Below are 24043 nucleotides of genomic sequence, written 5' to 3'. Positions count from 1 at the left end.
GAGTCAGAAAACAAAGAATGAACAGAAATAAATGGACAATTTGGAGCACAGACAGAGATTAGTAGTGTGTTTCACCAGAGATCAATATTGGTTCAACATTTTATTAGGATCTGAGTCCAGATCCAAACTTCTCCAAAGCTGACAGGAGGAGTGAGGTGTTTAAATCCAGAATTTTTGTGTTTGAACCCATCCCTTATATTTATTAATTGTCTGGAACATAGGGTGCATACCAAAGTGTCAAAATGTGCTGAAGATTCAAAATAGTTAGTCAAGGCGTGGGAGAATGTCCAGAAAGACTAATCAAAATTAGGTAACTGGGCAATATAATGGCAGATACATTTCTGTGTAGATCTGTTTCATGTAAAATACAACTGTTCTCATACACACTGATGGGTTTTGACTCTGTTGTAACTTCCCAGCACAATGATCCAGGAAGCCATCCTGAACAAATGAAATGAGATGTTTTCTTGTTGCGTTACAGCTAGTAAAATGTTGGGCTATACAGAAAATGTCATTGTACAAAACTGAATCTAGGGTATATCCTCACCTTGAGTACTGCAGTTAGTCCCCTAATTTCTGAAAGGCTATAGCGGGAATAGAAAACAACAATAATGTTTTTAGGACTATGCTAATTCATTGTGGGGAAAATTCACTCCTGTGCAGACTGCCAGCAAAAAGCCCAGGCTTCAGTTAAACCCCAGATAAATCCTGACATAGGATTTATGTGGGATTTCAGTGATTCATAGGACTTTTGCTGGCCATTTCACCTTGCAAGAGGGAAATCTGGTAGAGGTGGCTAATTTGGGGGACAGTTTGGGTGGATGGGATCAGTGGATGCTGGGTTACAATCTCATACCAGTTCTACACTCGTGTCATTCCATTGACTTCATTGGTTTATATCAGTGTAAGTGAGATCACAATTCTGTTCTAACAAGATTCTTTTATTGCCGCTTATCACGGTAGTATGTGAGTGTTTTCCAAAGCACATTGAGTGACATAACTACCATCTATCATGTGTGGTTCTTTCTCTCCTCCCTTTCTTTAATGATAAATTTTGTGGGATTTTTTTTATTTGAATTTTGGGAAACTGATAACGTCTCACTTTTTGTGGGAGAGTGACAGAAATAACTGAGGTGAAGAGTGGCCAAGTTACACAGTGCAACAAAGATCATGGGTGGGTGGCATCCACAGATGATTCACAATTGGCTTCTTCTGACCCAGAAGCAGCTAGTTGGGGAACAAAGTTGGGTCTTCCCAGAAGGTGATCTAAGGGGTGGAGAGGCTGCTTAAAAAACAATGAATCCACGATGTAATTAAGACACACAGGACTGTTGGTAAGAGCTTTAATTTTATTTTCTGGCTCCATTCTGGTACTATCAGTCCAGTATTGCAAGCGGTTAATATCCCATCACATGGCAGGGGCCAGTACCCACCATCTCCAGAGGCGACTATTACAAAGAGGGCACTATACAAACAAATATCCTTACATGCTTGCTTTTTATTATTATTATGATTTATTATTTATTAATGTTTAAGGGTAGGTGGCTTAAAAGTGGTTTGAATAATTGTTAGACGGTCCCAAACATATAATAGAAGTGATGACTTTACCGATAGTTCCTAAAGGAGGAGAATTGTGATTGTTCTTCCTGTTTGGCTCATTCAGAATCTGTGTGCTGCTGCTGAGTTAGTGAATATTTGCTGCTCTGAATAGAGCCTGTATTGAAATCCAAATGCTGCGAGCATGCTTCATAATTACGAGGGAATCAAACTCCGGGGATGTTTATGTGCAGGAGATTAAGGGACTGCAGAGCTGGAGGAAGCTGTTCTTGCTTCCCTCACTGCTCTGGTTTAGGCAACTTTCTGCAGGGTGCTACAAGTTGCTGGGGTTTAGTTGGGAACAAACACGAGTACCGGTGTGTGTTGCAAGAAGTAGGTCTTTGGGGGAAGGGGTGTTTTGAGGCGCGGGGAGGGGGGGTTGCAAAGACGTTGATCTTTGGTGGGTGAGGGAGAAGAGTGTGGCAAGAAGTTGAACTGTGGTGATTTGGGGGGGGGGGGGGGGGGGAAGAGCTCCGTGTATGATTTCGAGCTTGTACCAGTTCTAAACAGTCTGCGTCGGAAACATCGCAAAGAAAGCTACTGTGTCGGAGCGCTGCTATTGCTCACACTTTTCAGTGTCTCCCAAGGTGGCTTTGTTTACACCTCCCTTTTGGGAGCTGAGGTTAAGTAATAATAATAATAACTGTAATGAATAAAGTGCCCAACTTCTGCTTTCGCAGAGCTTCATGAAATCACCGCCTCCCCTGCCGAGAGACACGGGGGAAATCGCACCCCCCTCCCCCCCCCCCGCCAAGACCCTTATTTCCAGCCGGACTCTCGCTCCAACCCTGGAAGGCATAACATTCTCCGACTTGTTCTGAGTGACTGTTCCCGGCCCCAATCAGCTGGCGCGTGTGGGCGGCCATTCCAGCCCCGCCCCGCCTCTCTGTGGCCGTTCCCCGCGGGGAGGGAGGTCTCTGGAACCCGAGTGACGTAAGCTCCCCGCTCAGTCCCTGCTTGGAGTCCCCGGGCATGGTGTGAGCGGCCGAGAGCGAGCCCCGGCCGGGACGAGCGGCGGTCGGTGGTTTACAAGGCTGCCTAGGGAGAAGGTGCCGCGGAACTTTGGGAAGGGACGCGGCTGTTTTCCGTCCAGGTAGGTGGGTCTGATTGCACTTTGGGGGGAGTCGGGAAAAGAGGGTGGTATTGCAACACCGTGCTGTCTGCAGCTGCTGTTTCTGGGGCACAGCTTCCCTCTGCAATTCCTGCTCCTCCTTCCAAAACAAAACCAGTCACTTTTCCTTCTCTCTGGGCGTTTATTTATTTCAGCTCCCTTGAAGCGCGGGGCTGTTCAGTGCAAAGCTACTAGTGAAGAAGGGTGGTGGGGAAAGTACCGAATTCAGTCTGCCTTGTAACATTACGGTGCTTGTGCTAAATGGGGATATTTCTGTAGAAGGTTTGTTTGCAATAGTTGGAAGGATTTGGTAAGGGGGAGGGAGCGGAGTCTGAAGGAAAACGCAGGGAGCTTGCAGCCGGAAAAAAAGGGGAGGGTGAGAGAGAGCGAGGGTGCTTTGTAGTACACTTCAAATCTGGTGTTTGTAAGGATCTGTGTGGGTGTGTTTTAAAGTGTTTCTCTCTCTCTCTCTCTGGAGAAATGGGGGAGGGAGGATTTCTTGAAAAGGAAAACCTGTTGCTTTCAGGTGCCCTGAGTTTCTGGTTTCAGGCTCACACCATGTTATGTGGAAAGGAGAACAGGAAGCATGGGTTGGTTATAATGCTATTTCAAATAACATACTTAATTTGTTGCAGTTTAGTGACTGAGACTCTGGTTCTCAATGAAATAATCTAATAGAAGAAAAGTTTATTAGCATTGTAGGTTATCATCCCCAGGAAAGACTGCAGGTGATTTTTATGTAATTAAAAATCTGCACTTAATAAGTTATTTGCATTCTGTGGGAGGCTGTGTGAAATTCAGCTACATGTGTTAATTGCAAACCTGTGTCTAAATGTAATGGAAAGCAGCCTCTTGGGAAAAATTTCTGTTGAACAGCAGAGATAATCCTGCTCATCTCAGCCACTTCTCACCTCCCCCCTTAATTTTAACACAGAAACATTTTCTGTTGCTTTTACAGTTCTGCTCTGTCTGGAAAATGAAGGGCTCATGTAAATATAAGATGTCTTTATTTCCCTTCTTGCCTGTGAAACGGAGGCCATAATAAAGTTAGGAGAATGTCTGGGTATTGATTATTCATTGCAGCAAGACAAATCCACCTTTTGCCAACTAAAATATGGTAAAGGTTGAGCTACCTGTGTCAGGTTGGTAGGTAACAAACTGTTCAAAATTTTAAAAACTACACCTGATTGTGTTACTTCTACTTCGACATTTATTTTAGAGATTGTATGGCCACTCAATGCAAGGAGGGAATAGCTTTCTCCCATCAACAGGCATTGCCTGTTTCTGTATCTTTAGCCAGGGTTTAACTGAAAGAGTCTAGGGTGATGAGTCATGTTTCCAATTCCAGTTTGCTTTCCTTAGTCCAAAGGAAAGTAACCCCTTTTCCTTTCCGCCTTGTGTCATCTGCACAAGGGAACGGGAATCAGCTTCACTGTGAATAACTGGCTAGCTGGCATCCAGACTCATGGCACTAGACTAGTGTATATCAAGTGGCATCATCAGCCCAGCCGATGGGAATGAAAACTAGATGTGATTTGTGCTCCTCATGAGGGTTCTGTTGAGGAAATGAACAGGTGATGACAAAATTTAGACTATTGGACTCTTTGCTAACTGGCCACTTAATAGGCTTGAAAAATGAAGTTGATTAGAAGGGCTAAATTTAAATATGCCATACTTCTGTTACTGCATAATACAGTGCATTATAGCAGGATGGTTGAGGTTGAATCTGTGTTTGGGTTGCCATACTGTGGGCACCAGAGTGTATTTATAGACCGTCTCTAGCTATAAGCCATGGAGAGAGACAGCTTTTAGGAAAGTGGTGGGGAAAATGTGTGCTTAGGTTTAAGCTCTAACAATTCTGGGATTTAATAGGACTCTTCCAAATACAACCACTAAAATGCTAGATGTGCCTTGAATTAGCAATGTTTCCCTCTCCAGGGCCTGATCTACGCACAGTTCTTATATAACTATTTTTGGTTAAGCTTTTTTGCTAGAATATTTATACTGTACCAGTACAATCCCTAGCATGGATGCAGCTCTTCCAGTATAAAGATGCTTCTTACTGGTATAACTTATTTACCTTCCCTTATGGCAATAGTTATGCTGGTGTAACTGTATCTACACAAGGGAGATGTATCCCTTTGACTCTTAAACATAGATGCTTATCTATGCACAAGAGTTGTATTGTTTTAACTATACCTATATAGCTAAATTTCAATTATCTTTGGAGCTTTCAAAGGCTTTGCTGGTTTGGTTTGACCCCAGAAAGGATTTCCGTAGTAAAATGCGTAAGTGGCTTGTTGGAGAGACAAAGTGGGTGAGGCAATATCTTTTATTGGGCCAACTTCTGTTGGTGAGTTGGTGCAATAAAAGATATCACCTCACCCACTTTGTCTCTCTCATATCCTGGGACCTGCACGGCTACAACACCACTGCATAAGTCATTCCTTGTGGCACATCCTGAAATGGCAGCAGGGCTGAGCAAAACAAATATCTGCATTCCTCAAACTGAGTCCTCACAGGAAAAATGTTCTTCATGCTTGTGTGATCAAATATCTGACAATAAAATGTCTTGGTGTGTCAAATCAAGATTTATTGCTTCTATTAAAGGCAAGAGTCATCTTAAGAATTTACATTACTGAAGAGCAAGTGTGACTTCTAATTTTTGGTAACATCATAAGTGTATAGATTTCAATAAAATCAGTAGCAAGGTAATCAGTGACGCACTGTTAGAGCATGGGGTTGGGAGCCAGGAGATCTGGGTTCTGTTCTTTGCGCTGATGCTGACTTTATGTATCAAGTCGCTTAACTCTGAGAGTCTCACTTTCCTCATGTCTGGACTGGGAATAATAATATCTACCTTGCAGGGAGGTTGTGAGGCTCCGTCCAGTAATGTTGGTATCGTGCTTTAAGATCCTCTCCTGGAAAGTGTTACAGAAGTGATACATATTGCATTATTTATTAATTCATAACCTGGATTTTAAAAAACACCCTGTTTTCGGTTAGCCAAAGTGATGCTGATATAATAGCAAATATGTATTATATTGCTCACTGATTAAGGTTGGTGTTATGGGCCCTGGAATACAAAGTTTGTTACTTTTTCCCTCAAAGTCAATGGTAGTTGCACGTGTTTATCTGACAGAGCTTGGCCTGGCACTGTTACACTTAGCACCCATTAACCCTCTTACATGAATGTCAGGGATGGCCTGAGCCAGTGTTTGAATCCAGTGTATTTATAGCTGAATTTTTGGTTTGGTCCCATTTCTAGTTAGTGTTGCATTTAACAGCTTGACTGAAGGATATTTAAGTGGACCCGTCATGCCCACTGGTATTAAAAAAGAAATCCACATTCCTTTCTTTAAAGTTCTGTGTGTTGTAGTAATTCTGGTCAGTAATATCACTAGTTTACTGAATACCTGTGAAATTTAGGGGACATACAGAGACGATTTATGCTCTATAAACAATTTGAAGTCAGTGGTGTCACATGGGCTGTAAGTCAGCACTGAATTTGGTCCATTCTGTTACCTGGGCTGTCCTCTGCTCTGGGCCACAGGGGTATGGGGTGTTGATAAGAATCCTTCCTTCCCAGCTCCACCCCCTTCCACACCTATCTTCACTACCACCACTAAATTGCTCTGTAGCCCAAACACGCCCTTCCCACTCGGCAGGATCTACATGGCAGAAGATCTTTGGTATTCACATCTTCCACAACCCATCCTGGCTTCACACTGGACCATTCCTGCAGAGCTCAGCTCTACACAAGGGGTCCACACCCTGCATGGACCCCCAAGGCCCTGCTTCCCTCACCTGCTGCAGGGGAAATGCATAAGTTCTATTGCCAAGGGAAGCCTCCGCAACCACAGATTTTTTTCCCTTGATGTACACATCTGTTCCCTCCAAATTATTGATCAAGACTTGGAACAACCAAAGAAGATGGTTGCTCCCAGAGAATCCATCCTAGAGTTTACACAGAGCCCTTAGACTGTGAGCTGTTTGCAGAAGGGATTTTATCTCCTGATTTGTTTGTACAGTGCCTACAAAGGGACTTGGTTGGGAGAGGGGCATTTAGCTGCTGCCACAGCAGAAATAGTAATAGTCCAGTGCACTTTGGTACAGGAGAGAGGAGATCATGGAGTGCCATGTGAACACTCCTGCAGTTCAGATATGGTCAGCAAAGCTTCCGGGTATGTACCTTGCTTTTGTCTGCATGCATCTGTAACTACTCATTGCAGAGCTCTCATCATGGAGGTATGCATATCAGCGGGAAGGTATACCCGAGACAGCTGCTTCTGTTGTTGAACTCATTATTTTCAGACTTGAAAGAGAAATTCAAACTCTTCTGCAGCTGTAAAGCTCCACAATTACTGTGTGACCTATTTCTATCTTACATGTTAAAAATCTGAATATGGTGAAGTTATTTAAATGTTCTAAGCTGATAACTTCTGACTGACTTTTTTGGAGGCCAGATTTACTGTATATTTCTGTTGTGAGGTTAATCTCAAATAGAGACCTGATGATGATGATGTCCTTTAGCTTGCATATAAGCTCTTTTCATCCCTAAATCTCTTTAAGTGATCTACAAAGGGATCAGAATCATTATCCACCCTTTTCAGATAGGGAAACTGTAGCCTAATAAAAAGAATTAACTCCAGACACCCTGGAATCTTTGCATATGTACAGTTAACAGTGACCTCCCCTAATAGCGGTCGCTCACTGTTACCAGTCATTCAGAGGTGGCACGTGAGTCCTCCATTTGGGGAGGCTCACACACGAGTGCCGGAAGGAACCTAGAAGTTGGGAGGAGCCCGCTCTGCCTCTTCCCCTTGAGGCCTTAAGAAGAGACAGTCTCTTCCCCAAGGAGGTTACAGTCTAGGGGGAAGACATTCGAAGGGGAGTTAGATGCCCAACTAAGTGTATGCCCACATTGTAATGACAGGGTATGATTGCAGTTTCGGTAGACATACCTGAGCTAACTTTAATCTAGGTAGCTCAGGTACTGGAGCAGTGAAGCCATGGCTGCATAGGCTTCAGCGCAGGCTAGACAGCTGCCCGTGCTGCTGCAGCTTCATTTTTCCAGTAGCTAGATCAGGGGCTCTTAAACAGGGGGTTAGGAGGTTATTACGCAGGGGGTCGTGAGCTGTCAGCCTCCACCCCAAACCCCTCTTTCCCTCTGGCATTTATAATATATTTGTGTTTTTAATGTATAAGGGGGGCCTCACTCAGAGGCTTGCTGTGTGAAAGGAGTCACCAGTACAAAAATTTGGGAACCACTGAGCTAAATCAAAGCTAGTTCAGGTATGTGTGCATGAGCTGCAGTGACTCCCCCTTAGAAAGTGTCATCCCACCCTTTCCTCATAATCTTTTTAGTAGAACTGGCCAATAATTATGTTGCAACATCATTTAAAAAAAATAAATACTGAGGCTGATTCTCTTCCCACCCCTGTTTTATACCTAACTTTGACTTCAGTGAAAGTCGGGAAAAACTCCACTGCTGTGAGAGGTGAATTGGGCCCCACTCAGTTTTGAGATGAGTATCCAGTACTGTTGTATTAGGTAGGTGATCTGAAAACTGTGAAGAAACTGCTTAGAGCTATGTGAAGACAGTTTCAGAAATCAAGATAATATATAGCAAGCTTATCTTCAATGTGCTTTCCGAATGCTAATCTTCACAGCACCGTGTGAGAGAGGCTGAGTATTATCCATAAGAGGTATTTGTCTTGACTAAAGGTTTTTGAAGGAGTCCTTATCAAATCCAGAATTTAAATTTGACTGCTTTTGGAGGGGCATGTTAGAGCAGCAGCTGGAGCTGGGTCCAGGGCTGGCACAGAAATAAATACCTTTTTAGACAAATATTGGGGATGGGGGCCCATACCCCTGCTTGCCCTCCCTCGTGCATGCTCCTGCTGTTGGGTTACATATCTAACTATTTCTCTTCACAGTTGTTGTACAGCCAAGGCTTTGAATGATGATTACATCAAGTGAGGAAAACAATGGCTATATCAGTGGGATACTGTGTTTTCAGATCTTTCCTGTGGAGGTTGGCCTTAGTTGGTTGTTTTTAAACAAAATATCCAGCCAGGGGATTAACTGTGAACATTTTCCAGGGTGCTGTGAATTATACAGTCACTTTCCTGACTGAACAAGATGACTTGTATTTTTGATTCAGATCAGACTAAGGATAGTGGCGCGCTCTGGTATTTTTCTAATTTGTAGGGAACAAACTGTTCGTTACCAGTGTGGGGTTTATTATTTTTACTAAAGGTTGGAATTTTCTGTTAATAATCATCTATCAAACTGGATTTGCAAACACTTACCTATGATATGTGTTGTCCTTCTGGTGAACACATACAGTTTCCCCATGTTTGTAGCTTTCAGAGCCTTTTATTCCTTTCTATCTTTGCTGTGGAGTGGAAAAATATGGTGGATAAAAGCTTGATTTTTTGAATGAATATGTGCCTGGTTTTGTCAAAAGCCCAAACTAAACCAACCGTATAATAGAGCTGATTGTGCTGCATGGGAATGTTTAAATAACACAAATTGCAGCAATGGCCTTTCTTAGGCCTCTGTCATTTTCTCTTGCATGGAAATAATTTGTGAGGGAAGGGGACATTTACCTGAAAACATGGACAAGGTTTGGCAAGGCTGGAGGGCAAGCCCTTGAGTAGCTGCAGAAGCTGTGGAACTGTGAAAAATTGTGACTCAGACACCATGGATCCCACATCAAGATGTGCTGCTTCTCTATGTTTCTCTCATGGTGGAAAGGGTATCTCTGCAACTGCAGTAGCACCCACCTTGTGTGCCAGGTTCCAGTTAACTCCCTCCACGTTCAGAGGAAATGCAGGGTTTAATGCTGCTTTAATACTCCCTCAGCTTTAGGCAGAAATTGTCCTGTCTAGGCAGAAGGACATGCTGCATAGTGGCTGTTCCTCTCCTCCGCTCCTGGCACACTCCACCTCTTCCCCACAAGCATTTTAATAGGGTGAATGTAAATGTATCCTTTAGGAACCAAGAATGTAGGCCATGCTTACATGATGGGGGACTATCCTGTGAAGCAGTGACTGAAAAAGACTTGTGCGTCGTGGTGGATAATGAGCTGAAAGTGAGCCCCCAGTGCAATGCTGTGGCAAAAAGAGCGAATGCAGTCTTTGGATGTATAAACAAGAGAATCTCAAGTAGGCAGAGAGAGGATATTTTACCTCTTTATTTGGCACTGGTGTGACCACTGCTGGAATAGTGTGTTCAGTTCTGGTGGCCGCAATTCAAGAAGGATGTTGATTAATTGGAGAAGGCTCAGAGAAGAGCTACAAGTATGATTAAAGGCTTTGAAAATTTGCCTTGCAGTGATTGACTTAAGGAGCTTCATTGGTTTATCTTAACAAAGAGAAGTTTAAGGGGCAACTTGATTACAGTCTATAAGTACCTACGTGGGGAACAAATATTTAATGGTTGGCTATATAATCTAGCAGAGACAGGTAGAACGTCATCCAAAGGCTGGAAATTGATGGTAGACAAATTCAGACTGAAAATCAGGTGTAAAAATTTAACAGTGAGAGTAAATGACCATTGGAATAACTTATTGGTGGTAGATTTTTCCATCACTATTTTAAAATCACACCAAGATGTTTTTCTGAAAGATCTGCTCTAGGAATTATTTGGGGGGAATTTCTGTGGCGTATGTTAGAATAGAGGATCACTATTGTCCCTCTTGGCCTTGGAATCTGTGACTCTATGAAAAGTCACCTCAAGTGCACAGAAAGTGTTATCTACGCAGACAGTGGAACATTCTCTTCCCTTTTACAGCTACCCACAACATTTTCAAGACATTCCTACAATTTTCTCTCTGCTGCACTGCAGAATGGAGAGGAACATACAGTAGGGGTTTGTGTTCTCTATGGTTTACGTTAGAGTCCCTTTAATTTGAGGCCCCAGACATGAATATGTGTGAATACAAATATTTGTGGTTTTCAGTCACAACACAAATGTGACATTTAATACTTCCTCTTATGTTGTGAACCCCAAATACAGTTACACAACATGTTAAATCCTGGGAATCAGACAGCAAAAATAATTCTACGTGTAGATCCACTGTAGTTTCATTTTCTGTATCCCATCCAAATGTAAAAAGTAAAGTCTACCTAAAGACACAGCCACAGCTTCTAACTGGGACAGCAGCTTATTTAAGAGCCTAAATATAGATTTAAATGCCCACTTAGAACTTTTTTGAGCTAACTGGATAAATGGTGGACAGACCATCATATTTTTTAATTGTTTTAATATTACAGAGTGTTACTGATAAAATATGTTCTAGTAGTAGTAATAATGCATGTGTAGCACTTTTACATTTTCAAAACACAAATGTTAATCGCCACAAACATCCGTGGGATGTAGATAAATATCATCCCCATTTATCACATGGGGAGAGTTAGGCAGGAAGTTTGAGTGACTTGTCCAAGACCAGAGAGGAAATCAGCTTCACAGCTTGTATTAAACTCAGGACTTCCTGACTCCCAGTCCTCTGTTCAGACCATGAAACAGTGCTTCTCTAGCCAAGGCATTAGAGCCAGGACTAGAGCTAACTACAGAGTTCCTTGTTGCCAGTGCTGTGATTTATTTATTTATTTTTTAATCTTGACGTTGTCTTTGTAACAGCAGATTGCATGGATGGGTACATTGACACCCTTACACTGGGCACGGTACTTCAGCCTTTACATGTGTCTTCTTATGGGAACAGTCCCATTGACTTTGCTGAAACTTCCAATGGGAAATTGCATACACCGCTATATAGACAGATCAGCATACTTGTCCTCTTCGTTGTTTGCTTATAAATCTTATTGGAGAGTGTGAGGTTCAGACTTGTGAACCACCTACTGTAGTACCTGAATTCCTTTATCATAGGACATAGATGGGAATCGAATTATAGGACTTAACATTTGTTTTAAAATATACTGCTTTATGACAAGTAGTTATTTTCAAAGGCTTTTATGGCACCATCTGAGACTGGTTTGAGAGAGCAGCTTTATTTGACTTTTTTCATGAGAGAAGTGATTAAAATAACAGAGGGATGGAAAAGTCAGGACCATAAAATGGATGATGGGTTTTAGTGGGAGTTTATTTTGGCTAACTTTAGTTGTTTAGTGATTGGTCATAAGTGTCTATTGACTAGTCAATTTCTAGGTAACTGCCACTGGAAAATGTAGAACTTTCATTTCAAATATAAAAATAGAATCCAAGTTCTCGTTACCAAAAGCTTATCAAACACTTTAATGTTTGTGAAAGGGGAATTGAAACTACTAAATGTGATTTAAGCTGGAGACCTGCAAAATAGCAAGATGAGATAGATTTTATATATATATATATAAATTTTTTACAGTAATTAAAAGAAACTCTTGTTTTCAAGGCCCTACTCCTACAGTGCCTTGTCTGAATGACAGAAGGATAAAATTAAGAACACACATTTACCAAATTAACAGGGTGGTGTTTTGGTACTCGTGGAAAGGGTGGCACTCTGCTGAGTCTGTGACAGCTTTACACATAGCTGCCCATCTGTTACATGATTCAGCTGTTCGACTGAATGGTTTTAATTTAAAACAGCGCTAGTATTAGGTGAGTTCAGTCAGAGTACCTACATTCAGAGATAATGCTGCCTCTGCCTCCTTAATTAATTGTGCTGTACACTTTTCCTTCCTGCAAAAGAAACCCATTCAATCGCACAAATCAAGAAAACGGGAACAATTCTCCCCTGTTGCACCCATAAAGGCTGCAGAACCCTCAGAGCCAAATCCCATACCTGGTGTAGCAGGTGCAATTGAAGTGAGTGGGAATTAAGCATGTTTATTAAGGGATGATTTGGCCCTTTTGTTTCTTCTTCTTTTTTGTATTACAGTAGCACCTAGAGGCCAACTTTTGGACACTGTACAAACACACCGCCCATACCTCAAAGAGCATCCTATCTAAATAGACAAGGCGGACAATGGGTGAGAGAGGAAACAGCTGCAAAGAGAGGTGAAGGTCACACACAAGATCAGTGACACAGCAGGAAATAGAACCCAAGTCTCTTGGCTCCCAGTCCTGTGACTTACCCACTGGACTGCTGCTTCCCCCAAATGTCTTTGCTTTTGTCTGTCATAACATACTCCAATTATAAGAAAATGAAAAATAGTTTCTTGAAAAGCTGCAGTTTGCATCATGAGTTGAATTTTCCTAAAGTTTAGAGCTGATCAGAAACCTGGGTTTTGGTTAAGTCCTTTTAAAAGGATCAGAATCATCCACGAAGTCTGGAGGTGAATTTCTCCAAAGTTTGGAAGTGTTCAGATCAGGGTTGTACAGCTCAAATCTGTCTCTTGTAAATGTGAGCACATCTTGGCTAAACAGTGGCTGAGGATCAGGCAGAAATATCACACTTCTACAGGGATTTGAAAGGGGGTAAGCATTAGTGCAGATCAGTTGTTTAGGGTGGCCCAGACAAAGGAGAGTTTGTAATAATATGCAGTAAGATTAAGAAAAAAGAAAACGTACGTTCACTGGAGGCAGGAGACCTCTGAAAATGAGGAAGTAAAATTGACAGGTAAAGATGTCTGTAGGGCCAAATTAAGATCATGTGATATATGACTCAAAACAGGATTCTAATAATTGTAATTAATGCCTTCCCTGAGGAGCCTTTGCTGCTTAGACTGCATCTCAGGCAAAACTTCCTGCTGCTGAGAGACATGCTGTTGGACTTCTATAGAAATTACTCCAACAACCTATAGTTCAATAGAGAATCCATTTCTGCTGGAGAATCCCGTAGGCTGGTATTAAATGTTCTGTGGAAAAGTGGTTATTCACTATTATATGTCAAAGGACTCTTTCATAAGGAATCCTGACAGGGAGATGGACTGGATGAGCTTTAACTAATGTGATTTCCTCATTATGTAGTTCATAGATGCCTCTCGTGTTTTGGGATTTTTTGAGTCTGGATCTTCTGAGTCCCAGATTACTACCCTAACCACTAGACTCTCTCTTGAGCAGATTTTTAAAAAGTCCACCAACCACCACTAAGTATTTTCAGGGAACCTGTCCATTGTAGATAGCTGGGGTGTGTTAGGTGCTCCAAATGCAATGGTGATGGGTGCGGTATAAAAAAATCAGTTAGAACAGAATTGGGTAACTGGGATACCATGGCAGTTTCCTCTATTTCTATCCCTACTTGTATAGAATATAAGTCAGGGCATGATATCGCTCAGTAAGATGTAGGTGCACTGAGTAGCCTGGGTTAGCCAGCCCTAGGAGTTAGTCCCTCTGTGCAGGAAGGAGGAAATGCTAGCTGGGAAAGCCCTGTTCTGCTGGACTTTAGTCTGCCTGCCTGCACAAAACCATCCTTTTGGTGAATTCCATTTTAAAATTAGGACAAAGGAAACTTTTTGAATTCTTAATTTAAATCTCTGTGGAAAGTTTCATTGTGACAGGGCCCCGAAAAGCCTGTCAGTTGGATTTCCAAAGCCTGCGGTATTTGTGTCGCACCCAACTGAGGTTCATTTAACCTGTCACAGCACCTTATTTGTTTAAAGAAACATCCGGGAAGGTTTGGAAACATTTCCTGGCGAAGCTCATGTAGATAGGTTTCCAGCATTCTCTTTTAATTCATTCAGGTAGATGTGCTTCAGTCGTCCAATGGGCCTTTTTTTCTTGCCGTAACCAGGGCTGATGCAGGCATTTGCTATGGGGTAAAGGTAAAGGGGAATTCTAGAGGCAGTCACGTAAGTGGGGAAGGACATGTGTTTCTACCCACCATCCTTCTGGCAACAGTTACTCTCTTTTGGTCTACACCCTGTTGGCAACCACATACATAAACCCATAGCTTCTAGCTGAAATCATCTTCTAGGGGTCGGTATGGACTGATTATAATAATGGGGGACGCTGTAGTGTTGGCATTTTTAACACTGTCCTAGGTCTGCTCTTGATACTGGTAAAAACATCGGTGTCCTGTCTACGCTACCGTGTACGCTCCCACTAGATCTAATTCATCACAGCATAAAAAAGCCTGAGGGTGATAATGCCACTCTAAGGGTATGTAGGTAGATCCTATGCTGAGGGAAGGGGTTTTTCTGTTGGTATAGGAATACCACCTTCCCCAATGATGTTAGTTATGTTGACAGTAGGGATGTAAATATCTGTTAAAGTTAATGGGTTAAACATTAAAATTATATTGTTTAACCGGTTAAGGTAGCTTGTGCGGGCTGGTGTGGGGTGGCAGAGGCTGGGGTCCTGCTGAGCCAGCCAGGGTTGGGGTCCCCTTGGGGCTGCGGGCCTGGGGTTCCACCTGCCCTCCAGGCCTGGTGTGGCTGGCTGCTGGGGTAAACGGTTCAGGTCCGGTTAATAGTAAGCCTAATGCTTACCGGTTAACCTTCTACATCCCTAGTTGACAGGAGCTCTGAGGGGGGAAGAGGGGGAGGGGGTGGTTTTTTCACACACCTGACGGACATTGCTATGCTGTTGTAACTCTAAAGTGTAGACTAAGCCTAGGCAACTTTCTGGGGGAGCTTAAAACTGATTGATCCATTTCTCCCTTTTGTCCCCCTCCTACCTCGCACTGCCTCAGTGGAAGCAAAGAAAGTAACATTGACGATACACCCACCCCACCCCTTTCAAGGTTCTTTCTGTCACTTAAAAAGTGTGTTCTAAGTGAGTTTAACCTTAACAGTACAGATGTCACTGCAATAATAGTTAGTTTCTTGTTCACCATTCCTTTGTCGGTTGCATGGCTGGCTTTGCTTCGGATTGTTCATGTAACACAGATTAAAAAAACAAATGATGTTGTTCTAAGGGTGGTGCAAGTAAACTTCCTGCTTGTGTTAGTGAGTTGTTCCACAGAGATAATTCTGTGGGTTTAGCTCTATTGCTGTGATTGATTGATTTCTGAAATTACTTTTTTAAAAATATTTTGGTGGGAGAAACATTTTTTTAATCTAGTAAGCGATTTTTTTCACCTTAGATTTCACTATATTTTTAGAATGAGATCTGAATCCCGAATTTTTGCATAGCTTTGTCCATATGGCAGAGAGTAAGGACGTACATGTGGAAAAGTCTCATAATTGCTTGTCATGCTGGTTGGTCATAACACAAGGTAGAAAGACACCCTTCTATCCTAAAGCTGAGGTGCCCATCTGTGACGGAGTCCCCGGGCGATGCTCTGGAACTGCTCCCTACGAAGCCAGTCAGGACTCTGGTGAAGTCTCCTCTTTGTGAGCAGATTATCTGCAGGGCAAGAAGCTCACACAGCTTCCACCTTCCTGGGTCTGACCTCGGAGCATTCAGCATCCTCTGCCCCTCCATGCGCTTCCCACAGCGAGTCCACCCAGGCGGGGCTCCTGGGGAAGCCAGAGGGTCCTGCACCCAACTTTGCAGTCAGACGTGAGTCTCAGCCATTCAGTAAAACAGAGGTTTATTAGACGACAGGAACTTGGTCTGAAACAGAGCTTGTAGGTACAGAGAACAGGACCCCTCAGCCGGGTCCATTTTGGGGGGCAGTGAGCCAGACAACCACGTCTGCACTTCACTCCATGTCCCCAGCCAGCCCCAAACTGACTAACCTTCCAGCCCCTCCTCCTCTGGGCTTTGTCCCTTTCCCGGGCCGGGAGGTCATCTGATTCCTTTGTTCTCCAACCCTTTAGCTATCACCTTGCAGGGGGGAGGGGCCCAGGCCATCAGTTGCCAGGAGACAGAGGGTTGGCCATTCATGTACACTGGCCCTTTGCTCTGCAACAATTACACCGCCTTATCCCACCACCTAGAGACTTAAGAAATGCATAGGGGAAACTGAGGCACCCCTACAGCATTCAGAGGAAACATTAAGAACAGTCCCACATCATCACACCATCTGATAGCAGGGATGCCAGCGTTCTCCTAGAGTGACTTCAGACAGCATGATCAAAATTGATAACTGAAGGTCAGATTGCTGTATAGCCTGTAAAAGTAACTACAGTTCAGCTATTAGAAAGGAGGGTTAAGGGCAGAGTGGCTCAGCTGATAATCCATCACTAGGCTGTAACACATGGGGAAAGTAGAAACAACTTAAGGAGGAATCTTCTTACCGAGTGTGCCAAGGTCTATGAACTTGTTGATCTTCTAGATAAGATTTCTAACTTAACTGTTCAGAGGCACCCATGCCAGTCACTGGGCAGCTGTTGGCTCTACGCAGTAGCTTATTTGTAGTGTCAGTCATGGAAACTTCCCCTAGTGACTTGGTTCTACGTATTCTATAACTTGCCAGCTATTGAATGTATTTTCCTTCCCTCTTCTGTAGTTTGTATTGCAGTTGCTAAGTATGTTGAAAGTGACGGTAACAACTGGAGTTCCACGCTAACATGAGCAATGCTGCTATAACAGAGCCCCTGCAGAAATCCAAAGCACTACCCGTCAGACCAGCGCTACGGCTGCTAATGTGGCTGGCAGCTGTACTGCATGACCACAGAGACCCCCTCCTTCTGGACAAGGTGTCTGCCCCAGCCCTGGCTGGAACGGGCCCCTGGACATTTTATTTTGGACACAGGTGGGAGGCTATTCCCCTCTGTGTTGTATAGAGGTGGGGCTTAGGGGCAATATGCAAGGCTTGTTGGAGACAGAGAAAGAGCTGGAAGCTGGCTGTGCTAACAGCTTTATTGCATTTATGTGGCAGTTCCATGCTAGTAGCAGGTTGAGTTGCTAGCATGGACTCCTGTGATTACAGATCCAACTCCTTTCAGCCCACATCTTTGAGGCCTTTTGGTGTTTAAACATTCTTCTTCCATTCCCCCCTCTTCCTAGGAATTTTATAAATAAATCAACTTGCTCTAGGTAGTTATGACAGCAGGAATAACAAACAGAACTGGCTCCACAGTGATATGAAACGTACTTGTGAAGTATCTATAGAAGAGATGGTACCACACAATTATCCCTTACATTCCTTCAGGACACACTTGAAATTATTTGTATTAGTTAAGCAATTATTGCAAGTTTGTGCAATGAAACACATTCGCTTATTGTAGCAACTTCTTTCGTCAATTCTGTAGTGCAAAAGAAAAAAAAAAAAGCATCGTTGCAAATAAGGGATAATGGATCTCAATTCTTGGTAGATGAACTACTCCTGTTAGACTAAACCAGGATTATCAATCTGATGATCCTCATATTTCAGTCAAGGTCTGAAAAGATCTTAAAGCCCTTCATTATGCCTTGCAGTGCACATAACCGGGTGCCAGTTAATTTTATGGCAAACTGATCAAATTATTGCTGTTTGAACAGTTCTCAGCATGTGAGCTTTAGTACTGTTTAGCTTGTGCATCATGTCTGAGTTAGTGCATCATATCTGAGTTAGTCTCTCAAAGCTGCAATGAGTGAGATGAAAGTAAACAATTCCTAGCTTGAAACCTCATACTAACGCTAAGGTATTTGCACTAATTTGTGATGAAATCATCGCAGAAGCATAGCAAGTAATAGACTGTGATGGGCACATTTGATAAATACCCCAAAATAAACCTGGGACCCTGATTCTTTCAGTTAGAAGGCTGTATTTAGAATTTTGTCCAGCTGTTTTACATTGCTCTGAAAGGTCATCTTGCTCTCAGTGAAATATAGTACCAGTGTGTGTGTATATAGGCTGAACAAAACACACACTTGGGCCCTAGTTGTGCCCTTATTTGTACCAATGTTATTCCATTCACCTCATTGGGATTGCACAGATGTAACCGAATACATAGAGGAGACTATCTTATTGTTAGGTGTATGTAAATGCAAACTGTCAGAACTATTGCTTATGTTTCTGAAGGGGCATTCATAGGCTTCACTGTGCTTCCTAATAAACTTTATCACATAGTTTAATATATACTAAAATAAGCACATAACATTTTCTTTGGATATTATGTTCAACCCAGTTGATATGGTCATTGGTGTATCTATCTGTGGTGGTACATCTGTGTAGTTAAAAACAATATTGGAGGACATAAAGGCTTGAAAATCTTTTGTTTAAGGTAGACCTACTGTGTTTTTATTTTTACACACACACAACCCTGGGAGGAGGGAGAATAGTAAGCTTCAATTTATAAGAATGCTTTTCATTAAGAAAGATCCAAAAATGCCTCAGTATTTTCTATAAAGGAAACACTTCTATGCAGCTGCCTGTTGGGAGAAATGTGGCACTTGGTGGTAAATGGTAGGTGGTCACTATGTATATACCGAAACTGGAATTTTGCTGTGATGGTGCAGTCAAAATCCCCATTCTCCCAAAATGTGCTATGTTATCTTTCAGTGACCACCAGTGGGTAGGGTCTGGGTTTTCTATCTTATCTTCTTAGCTATTAGATGGAGATTCATTTCCTCAGTGATTGTATCTTATGCCTTATTAATGCAGACGGTGTAGAACGTGCACTTAGGGCTAATATGGGGCTCTTGCCCGAGTAATAGCTGCAGGATTTGTTCTTTAACAGTTAAAAAAACTGGAAAGAGACACATCTGGAATGTCCTGATATCCTGCTCTTTTTTTCTTTTGAATGTCCTGTTTGAACCTCTGGCTTTAGTCACACTGAAGAGTACCTTGTTCCAAAAGTGGCCCCACTGAAATCATAAGTTGTTGATAAGGGGCTACTTAACATGAGTAAAGGTATCAAAACCTGGCATTTGTACTGTAAGCTCTTCAGGAACTGAATGAAGGTTGAAATCCTGGCCTGGTCAAAGCCTATGGAAATTTTGCTATTGATTTCAATAGGGCCTGGATTTCACCTGCTATCTTCTTTGTCTAAAACACTATACATATGTGTGGTGGTAAGGCCAATGATGTCGTCATTTAATACATCTAGTCTGAAATAGCCCACATTTATTAATTTTTTAGGGCACACCGCAAAAGCCACTTATTAGGGCTTCTGATGTGAGCTGGGCGCTTGGGGCATTGGTTGGAGCATGATGGAGTTTGCTGCTGTGTTTACTGGTCGGTTTTCTGATTATTTTGTTATGTTGGGCTGCTGGGGGATATTTTCCCTGAGTGTAATTGTCAGGGCACCTAGAGCGTGTACACAGGCACTATTTGTGTGGCTTTTAAATGGAAAAAAAATGAGTTTTCTTGAAGTATGTGTATGATGATGCACAGCTGTAAGTCATTGCTCAGTATTGTGTGTGTGGAAAATTTGTAGTTTTAGGAAATAACCTAAAGTCTGGTGATTACTAGGCTTGTGGGAAAAGAATTTGACCTTGGAAAAATTACTTACTACCCCATAACAGTGAGACTAGTGAATTACAGAACTGCAGTTTGAAATCCAGTTCCTCCTGTTCCCCTCTCCTCAAACTACCTAAGCTCTGCTCCACACCCTTGTTATCTTGTGCCTGCATTGCTGTAACCTGGTCCTCTCTCCTCTGCCTGCCTCTCCCCATTGCAGTCCATTCAGTATGCTCTACCCCCCACCCCCTTTCAAACCATTCCCTACGTCTGGGACAGACTCTTTCCTTCTTTACATCCCTTCAAAAATCTGATTTAGTTGCCTCCTTTTTGCCATCTACCCGTGCTCTTATACATATTCTGTCCTGTGTAGGTTCTTATACTGTGCTCCTCACTATAGTATGTGAACGCCTTCCAGTAGTGCATTGTAACGTGACTTACTGCCTACTACTTAATCTCAGTCTCTTATAATATAAATATAGTGGGTTTTTTTTTTACAGTCAAACTCTCTGAATTAAGACAAATATAAAACCCATCCCAACCAATTTATGTTGTCCCTTTTTGTGTAACTGTTGTCTGGTTTAGACTGTAAACTCTCTGGAGCAGAGGCCTTGTGTTGTATATCTAAAGCCCTGTGCATGCTAACAGCACTACATAAACATTAAACAATAAAGTAAAAAGACAGGGAGAGGTTCTCCAAGTTTCTAGCAGAACTGATGGATAACCACATGTCAGGTTAAGTCCAATTTCCATTATTTATTGCTGGAATGCATTCTAGCACACATTTACCGTGTTGCGTAATTTAAAGTATATGAAAAACGAGGAAAAGTGAGTTCTTTTCTTTTCCAAATGTTGGCCCAGTCTGATTGCCCTTTATGAAGTTTTGAGACAAGCCAGCACATTGTGTAGGCGTATGAGTAAAGCAATTAGGTGAACTACTTTACTTCAACTACTCTAGTTTAAAAAAATAAAAAAGCAACACCCTACTTCATTGTACCCATAATCCTCCCCTCAAAGGCAATTAAACAAAAAATAGGCCTGAACAAACCCCCTGCATACGAACACTCCCTCTCCTGGTGCCTGGGAGGTTCAACTCTTGATCTGAATTTAGAGGCTAAAGCCAACTCTAAAGTAGGGGATGAGAGGGGAAGTAAAGTAAGGTTGCTAGTGCAGGCCCGGCTGAAACTCTTATTGGTTAGCTATAACCCACATGTGCCACAGGATACACAGCTGGCTTTTCGGAAACTCATGTTCCTCTGCATGCGCTACAGTATTGGAGCATGAGGAAGAAATGTGAAAACCAAAAAAATGGGTGGGTCCTGGAGAAGATGGGCAAGGTTCTGGTCCCTTTGTGATGCCCAGGGTGAGCCAAGGGGCCAGATTCTGGTTGTAAGGGGCCAGTAGAGAATTCTCCTGGCAGAGGGAGGGGAACTCTCAGCTATCGTAAGGCTGGCGGAGCCGGCTCCTGTGCCAGCTGCCTCCCTCTCCCCCACCAGTATTAGGGGAAGGGAAGAGGGTCTGGCTGAGTCAACTCGACAGAGCAGAACCCTCCATGTGGTAAAGACTCACCTGTGGCACAAGTTCGAGCAGCCCCATGGCCAATCTAATGCACGCTGGGACCAGTATAAAAATATAAGCCAACCCAAGGATCAGGGAGACGCAACCTGCGCTGTGAGCTCGGACATGGACAATTCTGTCCCAGTGCTGGGATCTCAAAGTGGGCAGGGTTAGGCCTGGCCAGTAATGAAGTATTCATTGGAGGTTTCCCATCTGGGTGCCACAGGAAGTGGCAGTAGCCAGTCACTAGGTGGCACTTTCCCCTCTGAGCCTGTAATAAATCATTACCCAAAAATTGTATAATGGGGCAGTATGGTGCGTGTAGCCAAATCTTTCAGCTGAAACACATTCATGCTATTAGGCCTACGAAGCCTAATGTTAATAACCCTTTATAAAGCCATAACTCGGCACATGTGAATTATTAACCAAAGCGACCACAACATCATCTTGTTGTCACCATTGTCTTCCCTTGTCTCTACCCCCAGAGTTCACTATACATCATGTCTTCATTTAGACCCCAATCTGCAAGTTTATTACATTCAGGTGGAGCCCCACTGAAGTCCGCTTACAGGACCTTTGATTATAAGCAGTTTGGGCCTGGGTGTTAACAACTCTTATTTGTCAGTAGAGCACTGGGGACGTTTATGCGGCCACAGACGTAACACGGAGGTCCCCTCAATGGGGAGAAGAGCAGGCCCACCTCTTCCAACATCAATCTATAAAGTGCAGCATTTACACAGCATAGTCCCTCCATTTAGATGAATTAATCCTATGTCCCCATTTCTGTTTGTGTATGTCGATTTACTGCATGCTGCTTAAGCCCTCATATGAATCCAGTGGAAGTCGAGAGCCCAAGTTAATACATAAATCTGGTGTTTTATAAGGCTGGCTGAGATGATGTGCCGGAAAGGTACAGAAGAATGTACCAAGTTTAGTTATTTATGAAGCTTTTCCAAGGAGACTGTCCCCTCGACCGTACATCATTGGCTTGGTGCCCGTAGCACTCATTCTGAGCATTTCAGGTATTCCAGACTGGGACCTGTGTTAACTTGTGTTGCTGCTAGGTTGGTTGTAAAACTCGGGCAGGGCCCCCTGCCCCCTCAAAAGCAAAACCCGGGGGTAGGCTGTATACCCAGGGCTTGAACTGAGTCTGTTAAATTATTTAATTTTAACAGTTAGTTGAATGTAGGGTGAGCATTGAGCACAAAAATGTGTCCTGGGTATAACTTGACCCCAGGTTGAAACTTTATGAGCATGTTCTTAGCTGAATTGGGGTTTGGTTTGGTTTTGTTTCATTTCTTCTCTCCTCCAAAATTAAACGCCGTGTCTAATGTACTGCATGCTGGGTAACAACAGAAAAGGACTGTATGCTTGTGAATCTAATCTGGCTCTCCACAGAGAGAACTATTTACAGAGATGCTGCATTTGGCATCCTAGCCATGTGCACAGAGACTGACTCCCTGGTGTTAACTTCAAACTCTTCTCTCCTGCAACTTGTTCCATGTAGATTGCTACAATATATGAAATGAAGAAAAAAAAAAGTGAAATAAAAAAAAATGCTGTTCCTTTCTGCTTGTTTTGTCACTGTCCATTGTTTGGTCATTTCATTCTCTTGCAGTATAAGGCTCCGAAGTCTTGCATCCAACTGGAGTGCTGCTGAAATCATTGCTGGGGTTCTGTGCAGGTAGAGGGGGCTGCCCTTATGGACTACATTGTAGGATCAAGGCCTAGGGTTTTTAGATCATAGCTGGCACACTTGTATCCTAGGTCGTGTCTCCCCTTGACCCCTCCACCCCCTTTCTCCAGCTGTTACTAGGCAGAATATACGCTTTGCCTAACAAACAGTTTTTTTGTCATTGCAGTAGTAGCATTTAAACATGCTAGAAATTAATTTAAAAACTGCAAGTTGGAAAATGCGTTGAGAGACTGCTGAGATCCCGCAACTCTCTCAAAAGTCAGTGGGAGCTGTGAGGCTTGGTATCTCTCAGTATCGGGCCATTAGGTCAGTGGTTCCCAAACTTGTTCTGCCGCTTCTGCGGGGGGAAGCCCCTGGCGGGCTGGGCTGGTTTGTTTACCTGCCGCGGATAACCAGCCCAGCCCGCCAGGGGCTTCCCCCGCATAAGCAGCGGAACAAGTTTGGGAACCACTGCATTAGGCAGTTAGGAGCAGTAGTTTCATTTACAAGAATGGAGGGAACCTGATCAGTGAAATCTGCTTTCATGGTATTTGTTACAACCAAACTGCTGCTAGATTACATTAGCTGGTGACCAGAGACTACTAGATTTTAAGATTGTGAAACAACTTGGTCTGCAAACGGAACAAGTAGTCACCTGCATATGTTCATGGAATTGTTTTCTGTCCATTGACTGTATAAGCAGAATAGTAAATAGCAGAGTTAAATTTATGGACAAAGTTTTGAACAAGATCCTTCCTCAAAGCACATGATAAACTTCCTAATAGTGTGGAGCACTTGCTTGTCTTTGCTACACATTGTGTTGTCATAGTTTTTAATGGCCATAAGCAAATTACTTTTTGGAAATGCAATGGTTTCATCAAGATTTAATTTATTACTAATAGACACAACTTGAATAATTTAACAGCCAAAATCAGCCTTTGATGAT

At 42.9% G+C, this 24043-nt stretch overlaps 1 protein-coding gene across 1 annotated transcript in view; it reads left to right on the top strand.

Annotated features, from left to right (window-relative positions):
• Positions 1 to 2558: 2558 nt before the first annotated feature.
• PPFIBP1 (PPFIB scaffold protein 1) overlaps positions 2559 to 24043 on the top strand; it is a 172360-nt gene continuing 150875 nt past the window's right edge. The window contains exon 1 of the mRNA XM_077826099.1: positions 2559 to 2689. The gene's annotated coding sequence lies outside the window, so the exon portion shown is untranslated. The remainder of the gene's footprint in view (positions 2690 to 24043) is intronic.

The sequence above is a fragment of the Eretmochelys imbricata genome, chromosome 1 (genome assembly GCF_965152235.1).
Source record: "Eretmochelys imbricata isolate rEreImb1 chromosome 1, rEreImb1.hap1, whole genome shotgun sequence".
Classification (NCBI taxonomy): Eukaryota; Metazoa; Chordata; order Testudines; family Cheloniidae; genus Eretmochelys; species Eretmochelys imbricata.
Note: the sequence above shows the minus strand (reverse complement) of the source record. Positions and strands in the feature narration are given on the sequence as shown.